General features: G+C 34.9%; 1 protein-coding gene across 1 annotated transcript in view; it reads left to right on the top strand.

The window, feature by feature from the left end:
* Positions 1-918: 918 nt before the first annotated feature.
* The window catches only part of LOC150110470 (eukaryotic translation initiation factor 4E-like), a 179,496-nt gene continuing 170,963 nt past the window's right edge, over positions 919-9,451 (top strand). The window contains exon 1 of the mRNA XM_090393999.1: positions 919-941. The gene's annotated coding sequence lies outside the window, so the exon portion shown is untranslated. The remainder of the gene's footprint in view (positions 942-9,451) is intronic.

The following is a 9,451-nucleotide window of genomic DNA, read 5'->3' as shown; positions in this document are numbered from 1 at the left end:
ATATATATATATATATATATATATATATATATATATATATATATATATATATATATATATATATATATATATATTGACCAAAATATTGACCAAGCCCTTTCAGCAAGGGTTTGGTCAATATTTTCAGTAGCGTTTTCTTCACATTTTGTTGTTCAACCCCACAGTATCATATTTGGTATTCCCTCCTACGTTTCGAACTTGCTTTGCAGTTACTTTCCACTTTTCTTGCACAAAACCTTTACCCTGAGCAACGAATAGTTCTCATGCACAGTGCAGCGAACAACATCTCACACGTTAAACTCTTCCACCATTGATCTCTTTTGCGTTAGTTCTAAAATGAACAATATGTAATACAAGCAACATTTATTCCTCTTTCTAATAACTGCATACATTTGTTTCTAAGGAAATGCTTAGAAACAAATACTCATAATAACAGTTTTTCTTTTTTTTTTTTCCAGTTTTATATATCGCAATTTCCTGTGATATTTGAAACTCAAATATTTTGACTGTCAAGTAATCTTAGAGTGAGATATACATAAATGCAGTCTGTAACTTTCGATAAGTTACCCAAATCAAACATGAATTGGGAAACTCTGTTTGTTAACATTACATATTTCGGAATCAAATGCTTCTTGACCACATCAGCATATAGATGCTGTTTGTATCAGCTTACTCTAATGTATAAAAGAAAGTGAAAAAAAAAAACATCAATTTCACCTAAACTAATAGGCACTTATCCTGATGTTATTATATATTTGATTCTGATTGTTAATTTTCTCCGCTCCTCATCAGACGGAATTTTTGCAGATGTCGCAGCTCTTCCCAAATCATTCGGGTCATACTATTTTATTTTATTATTTTTTTAATACCCTTTTTTGGGGATAGGGTGCGTTGACATTGTGTCGAAGATTAAAATGGCAGAAGGGGCTAAGGAGTTGGAGGTAAACAGTTTTATAAATTTAAATTGTTATCATGTACATGCAATTTTTGAGAGAGGTTTAATTTTGTAATTCACGCAGTATTAGAGAAATAAAATTGGTTATTCAATGTGAAACACTGGAATTAGAATATATCCACATGAATGCCGGTTGACAACTAACGTTATGCTATTTGTGCAAGATTGCCGATAAGTTGAAAATGTGTGTGTATATATTTATATATATATGAAGAGGACTATAATTTTATCTTGTAACTTATAGCATTTCCTATGGATATGCGGTTTAAGTTCTTAATAACTTAGATATGTATATACTTAATTAAAATCAGCTGTTTGACCCTTCCACCTGCCGTCAGAGTGCTTTTTGGCCGCATGTTGGAACCAGATCAACATCGATATACAGTAAACCCTTGCCGAGCGCGGATTTGCAGAAAGCGATTTTGCACCTACGCGTTATCTTAATTGTTTCCATTTAATTTGTCCAACGCTAGAATTTCATTCATACGCGGTACGCTACAGAGCGTCGACCGGCAAACCTGCTTGGCGCTGCCCGCTAGCTGAGTGACCCAGGCCGAGTTGCGATCATTTCACTCACGTTAGCAGAGCTATAATCACGTATTTATCAGTGTTTATCCTCTTCTCCTTTTGCATTTGTATTTCTTTTAATTTCAAAAATTCAATATGACATCTAAGAGGAAGAATGAAGATGATAAAGCAGCAAAAAGATGCAAAGTTTTGACATTATCTCAGAAAATTGAAATTTGAGATAAGTTGAAAAATGGTACACGTGCTTGCAAGAGAACTAGCTATAAACGAATCAAGCATAAGAACAATACAGGAGAATGAAGAAAAGATTAGGTCTAGTGTCAAAGCTTCAGACGATATTTCCGCAAAGGTTGCTCAAGTTTCAAGAAGAATTTTGCAGTTGGAAAAGATGGAAAAAATGTTAATAGCTTGGATTGACAATCAAGTAAACGAAAAAGGCTCAGTTGTGGATGTTGTTGCTATTCGAAACAAAGCTTTAGATTTCTTTTCTTTCGTTTTAAATAAAGATGACCAATCGTCAGAGAAAATTGACTTTCAAGCAAGCAAAGGTTGGCTTGAAAACTTTAAGCGTTGTTTTAATTTGTACAATGTAAAGCTTCTGGGAGAAGCTGGCTCTGTAGATAAAGAAGCAGCAGAGAAATTCAAACCCCAATTTTTGAAATTCATTGAAGAAAGGGGTTACGTTCCACAGCAAGCAAGTTTTTAATGCGGATGAGACGGGCCTATTTTATAAGCGAATGGGACAATGAACCTACATCACAAAGACACAAAAGGTTGCCCCAGGTTTTAAAGCTTTTAAGGATAGACTCACTTTGCTTTTTTGTGGAAATGCATCAGGTGACTTCAAGTGCAAGCCTCTGCTCATTTATCGATCTAAAAACGTCTCGCGCATTGCAGGGAAAAAATTTTGAGCAATTGCCCGTTGTGTGGAAGTGGAATAGAAAATCTTCGGTAACAAAAGCCCTCTTTAATAACTGGTTTGAAAATTCATTCTATAAAGAAGTCAAACATTACTTAGAACAGCAAAACGTGCTTTAAAGTTCTCCTAATTCTCGATAATGCTCCAGGACACGATGCTGAAGCCCACACAACATTGCATCCAAATGTAGAGGTTTTATTCCTCCCACCTAACACCACTTCCTTAATCCAACCAATGAATCAAGGGATCATAAAAACATTCAAGCCTATTATGTCAGGCATGTTTACACCTCTGCAAATAAAGCACTAGACGAAGGAAAGCAGGATACGCTAATGGCATTTTGGAAGCGATTCAACATAAGCCACTGCATAGAAATGATTAAACTTGCATGGGAACAAGTGAATTCATCAACATTGAATGCTTGCTGGCATCAGCGCTCACCAGAAGTTGTCAACAATTTTAAAGGATTTCCATCGATTGAAAATGAAGCCAAAGAAATCGTGCAAATTGCAAAAGCAATTGGCAGCGAAGGATTTTCAGATATGGAAGAAGGAGAAGTCAAAGAATTAATCGAGAATGACGATCGAGAAATGACGAATGAAGAATTGGATGATCTTGTAACACCAGCCAACATGAAAGCAGCAATTGTGAAGAAGATAAAGCACTTTTAACTTACAAGAAGTTAAACGAATTGGTAAAAAAGGCACAGGAACTGTGATTTTGCAATGGAGATTGACCCAAATGAAGAAAGAAGAGGACACTTTATGAAAGGCATTGAAAAACTGCGTTCCTTACCGCGAAACTATTTAAGAGTTGCATCAGTCATTGTCCCAAGCAAAAATCACTAGCTTTTTAAAAAAATAATTGTATCATGTACCTACTTATTAAACAGTAATAAAAATCCTTTCAATTAACATTTATTTCATTTTTCCCTTTTAATTTAGGTTAGTTTAAATTATACATACATACTTTCTTAATTTCTTAATTTGAATTATACCTAACACATTTTTTTCCATAGAAAGTTAACTTTGTGGAACGCGATTTTGCCGTGCGGGCAATGTATTAATGACGTAACCCCCGCATTCGGCAAGGGTTTACTGTACTAGTATCCTATTGATGAGATGATTTGTAATCACCTGCAGTATACACATTAAATATTTTCTTGTATAACTGTGTATTATTTCTCTGGTAATGAAAAGTGAATTGTGATGCATCGATTGAGGAATTCCTTTTACCTTGATTACCTCGATGGACCTGTGATTTCAGTCAGGATTTCTTTGATTAATGTGTATGTGAGTATACACATAAATTGGAAGCATGATCTGAAAGGGAGACATCCAAATTTTGTTGGAGTAAATGAGAAAGAAAAGGAAATAAGGAAAGTTCCAATATAGATTGTTGCAGGAGGAACTGGATTACATTAAGCGGTTGAAAATCTACTTTGTGCATGTGTCCACCTCTGTAAAAATCAGTTGGTTTTGACACGGTCCTTTGGTTGAAAACTCCTGTCTTCAAGTCTTGCCTAGAACACAGAATCTTTATTAGGATTTTTCAGTTGAAGATGAGTTAAATGGTCTCAGGTAGATGAGGCAGGGTTTCCCTTCTGCTGGAGAGCTTAGATGTTTCGTCTTACAAAATAACGAACTGACCTATATGCTTCACTACAGCCATAATTCACTGTGCATCAGCACATTAATTAGTTTTAATGATATCTTGACTTGACCATGATAGGTCATTGAGACTAATATGCAAGGAGAAAATGGAAATAGAAATATTATGAATATATCGATATTTTGAATAATCTGAAGGGGGATATAGCATAGTAATTTTTTCTTGAAGTAAAGAGAAAAAATGGTTATAAGGTATGGCCTGATGCAGAGTCACTGCAAGAGGAAATGGATTATATTAATAAATGATAATATAAGCTTACAAATCAATCCTTGTGGAATGGTATTTGCATTTGAATAACTTGCTGTAATGTATTTCTAAGTTTACTTAATTGATTAGCCAGCAAAGGTTGATCGATTGGTAGAGCCTCTTCTACTAATGGCTCATGTAAAAAGTTAAGCAAGTTTGAGCATGGTTAGTAGTTGGAAGGGAAAAATCGTTCGATGCTGTTGGCACACTCTTCCTCGATGAGTCTTTGGACTTCCTGGAGGTGTAACATAATAATAATAATTTTGGAAAAATCCTTTTTTTTTGCCTGGATGGCGAGTCAATTTTTTATGAACCAAATATATATTTATGTGAATACCATCCAAGAGGAAATTGGATGGCATTTACTCAGTTGGATAATCCAGAAATCCTTCACTATAAAAACTAAACATTAAAAAAAAATTAATTTTTATGGCTATTTTGCCTATTTATAATAAAATAACTCATCCTGGTGGAAATAGTCCTCTATTTAATTTCGTTTGTTGAGATTCTTAACTTTTGGGGTGCCCTAATACAACTGCAACACCATGTGAGAGTTAGTCCAGTATTGCATCATTTTTCTCAAATTTCTTTTAATCTAAGGAATAAATATTCATTATTTTATAAAATTCTTAATAATTAAACAAAGATGGTATCTGAAAGTAAATATTTATTCAAAGTCATATATATATATATATATATATATATATATATATATATTTATTTAAGAAATTTTGTTTTGTAAGAAATTACAGCAGGTTGTACTCACAGATTTATTCCATATGTTTCACTATATACTAATAGCTTTGTCAGGAAGATAGACATACTAGAGAACATTTAAAAAAAAACCATCTGAACACTTACAGTATTGTTTTTAAATGTATAACTCAGGGATGTATTTCTAAAGAAATGCTATCTTTTGGCGAACATAGACAATTCTGCAGCATGTGAAATGGGGTTCACATGCTACACAATATTGACTTGGTTTTAGAAATTGCATATATCTTGAAACTGCTAATTTAGAGTAAGGAAATGGTATCTTAATCTATTTTTGTAATCATATGAGTTGGTTTCCTCAGAGAAGACAGTATTCTTTTTGCGGAACATCCTGGTATAATAGGACTTGGGATAGATGTTGAAAGCTTTTTCACTGGGTTGTACTATTAAAGATGCCCAAAAAATATATTCTTAGTTTAATCCTTTATCCAAGTGTAAGCAAGCAGTGTATACAAGTGGCCCAGTTATAAAGACTGGACCATTTGTATATAGAGGCTAATGACAGACTTCACATCAGTTTCCTTAGTATCCCATAATGCAAAGCACACATCCTTTCAGATCTGTATAATTATATGCATTATGGGAAGGGCCACTACCCAGACTGGTGTCAACCTTTATTGAGGTCTCACCAGTGGAAGCTGGACTTGAGATGTTGAGGTTAAATCAATGCAGAAGTCATTTTCCATTTACAAATAGTAAAATGGTGATTCACCATATTATTAAAATACTCTTGATCACAGTATTTTAATCAGAAGAGGTGGAGAGACCAGATTATAGAAAATTTAGGGAAAAAAAAAAACTTGAGCTGGAACCTTGTTCATGAAGAAAGAGTATGGGAAGATAGAAAGAAATTGAGAGCTTTGATCTGTCTGAGCAAGCAGTTTGTTTTGGAGCATTTGCTGTTGGTATAAAACTCTGGATCAGGATTAGTGTGAAAGGTTTTAATTCTTATTATTATACAAACACTTCCTGCAGTCAATACTCATCAAGGGAGGCAATAGCAGGATGCATTCTAACAGCGATAATCTTTATCATACCTCATCTTAAATTGGTTCAATGTTTCTGCACTCACCTCCTCACTTGGCAATAAATTCCACTCGTCAACCACTCTTCATGCAAAAAAAATCATGCTGCACTCTCTTATGCACCACTCCTTTATACAACTTCCAAGAATGACCTCTTGTCTCCATCCCCTTCCCTCCTTCAACCCTTTGAAAAATATCCTGAATATCTATTTGATAAACACTCTTTAACAATTTAAGTCTATCATATCACCCCTCTTCTGCCATTGACTAGAGTCTGTAATTTATATTCTCTCAGCTTGTCTTCATAGTCAGTATTCTACAATCCCAATATTGCTTTTGTGATTTGCCCCTGAACTTTTTCCAGAGTTTGCTTCTCGCCTAGGAATGCCGATGACCAAATTGATGTGCAGTAGTCCAAATGTGGTCTAATCATAGCCTTGTACAGTGGAATTACCACATTCTTATCTCTATTTGTCAGTGTTCTTAGTATACTGGCATTTCTTTGTGCTGTTTTTATCATTTTTTTCAATATGTCCTTTGAACTTCAATTCTTTATCCATCAATATCCCGTGCTTCCTCCACCTCTTGTAATACAACGTCTCCAATATGATACGCACAGCTTTACTTTTTTGAGATAATTACATTTTCTGGTGTAAATCGTTGACATCCCCTCCACTTGTCCACATAGCTACTTTATTCAAATTGCTCTGAAGCACCAGTACATCTACAAGCTTAGCATCATCTAGAAACAGCTGAATATCAGCTTGCAGACCACTTGTAATATCATTAACAAATAAATTAAACAGCAGTGGTCCTACGACAGAACCCTGTGGCACAGGTAGCTCTCTTCCTGAGTGACATAGTACCTCTGACCACCATTTGATATCGATTTGAAAGCCAGTTTGCTATCCAATCAACCAACTGATTTTTCAATCCCACTTGCCGTAACTTATACACCAGTTTATTATATGGTAGCCTGTCAAATGCCTTTGTAAAATCCAGAAGTATCACTGTATATGAATCGCCCCTATCCAGAACTGTAGTCACCTTATTAAAAAATATAAGTAAATTTGTTAAACAAGATCTCCCTTTAACAAATCCATGTTGACCTCTATACAGAATCCTCTCCTTTTCCACTGTTAGATCCTGAATGCAGAGCTTTACAAGTAAATTCTTTATTCAGGATTTAACATGATAAACTACTACTTATTAAGGAGATATCTGCACATCAGCTAATAATTATAGTGTTGTTTTATGTCTTGTAATAATTGTAGTCCATGTGTGCCATATAGTGAGAGTTATTGTTAGGTTATTTGTAATTCCCAAGTAAGCTGTCTAGTACCTTGCAAAATTCTGAGAAAAGTTTATAATAGTAATCCGGAATAATCGCGTATAATCGGTATGCGAGCGTAGTGCTGGAGGCTATACCTACTCGGAAATATGACGTCAGAGCACCTTCCTAGAATAATGTAACCGGACAGGTTAGTGAGAGTGTAGGATCAGCCAAGGGGCATGAACGATGGGGTTCGTGGGTGAAAACCGCATTGAATAGAGGGCGCCCGAATAGGGCGAATAAAAGACGAAGCATGCCGTTTTAAGGGGCCTTTTGACCTTTTGATCTTGGAGTGCCGGATTCGAGTTTTAGGGGGAGTTTGTCAGAGGATTCGTGAGAGAGTGGCGAGTTGACTACGGGAATGACGGATGGCAGGTTCTTTTCTTGAGAATGCTTTAAGATTTTCAAGCAGAGCTGATCGTGATATGATGGCCCACGTGGAATCGAGCCTTAGCAGAATGTCTCATTAGAGAAAGTTTCCTGCGGAGTGGTAGACAGCACGCAACAGTCGGAAATGATTAGAAGATAAAGCATAGTACATCGCCAGGCGCAAAGACAGCCGAAGAATATGCAGTACGGTAATCCAGACCTACATGAGATGGCGGCATGAAATCTGAAAGGATCCAGTAATGTAAGAGTTTTCGTTCTATGTTAAAAATTTGTTTAGAAGAACAAGAAATTTGTGTGTGTTGTAACTAAAGGACACTAGTAGAGAACTTTTAGTGAGAATTTGACTGAATTAATTAAGCCCTTGTGGAACAAAGAAGAGTTGTTAAATAGGCAGTGATTTGTGAGTGGCTAGACTTGCTTAAATGAAATTTAGAATTAAGGTAATCATTGATAGAGTATTAATGAAAGTGTTCAATAAGTATTCTGTGAGTAATTTGTGAAAGGAGTTATATATTAGTAGTATTATGCTTAAACCTAATCCTTTCATAATTGAAGGATTTAATTTGCTCTGATTCATTGTGATTTAGTATAACCCTTAACTTAGAGTAAATTTTGATCCATTGAGTATTTAAACTTAAATAACTATAAAATGTTTTATGTTTTTCCAATAAACATGCTTTGTACCTTATACCTGAGTTATGCCTGATTACGAATTCAAACCACCACTTATGAAATTGAACCTTTTTGGCGGGAAGGAATTTAGATATAATTATTTAAGTAAGATTCGGTCTACGACTGCTAACTGAATCTGCACAGCGCTAGCGTGAGATAAATTGTGTGTATCCTTTTAAGTTTTGAATTATTTCCCTGAACAAGAGTCTCTTCTGTTATAGGATATTGGCTGCACAGAGAAATATAAATTTTGCCAATATCCGAAGAGGAAATAAATCTGAATTAGTATTTTAGGAGCACGACAATAGATTAGAAGGAGAGTTATAATAGAGGTAGAATAAGATATAATATAGAGAGATAGAGACATAACAATAGAGTAGCCGGTAGGACTTTGATTGTACACAGTTTTGAGTAAGCAAAAGGATAGATTCTAGAGACAGTAAATTAATGTATAATAAGATTGAACTTACGAAATAACATTATATGAAAGTAAGGATATAACAATAACACAGACGACGAATTACAGATTTAACACCACCCAGTATCCTGTATTCTATTCCTAACAATCATTCCGAGACCTTAACAACCACTCCAGAAATGCAAACTGGTCTGTAATTTGAAACATCTGTTTTGCCCTCTTTCAACTAATTAGGGATTGTTGAGGACACCAGACTCATTAAACAACTGAGTCAACAAGTGTCAGTTCCTTAATGCATTCTTTCATAACATGTGAAATTCCATCCAGTCCAATGGCCTTATTCACATCAAGATGACTTAAACAACCATAGACTTATACTCCTTTCTTTTAGTGTTACACAGTGATCAGCATTCATTTAAAAATTTTATGGAATTTACAACCGTGTTAAAAAAATTTTTTTATTATTCCAACGTTTCGATCTTCATATCAAGATCGAAATATTTATCAAGATTGTATATTT

This window comes from Typopeltis vanoorti, chromosome 1 (genome assembly GCF_054136105.1).
Source record: "Typopeltis vanoorti isolate ZY-2024b chromosome 1, IOZ_Tvanoo_1.0, whole genome shotgun sequence".
In the NCBI taxonomy this organism is placed as follows: domain Eukaryota; kingdom Metazoa; phylum Arthropoda; class Arachnida; order Uropygi; family Thelyphonidae; genus Typopeltis; species Typopeltis vanoorti.
This window is presented reverse-complemented; position numbering and strand designations above follow the sequence as displayed.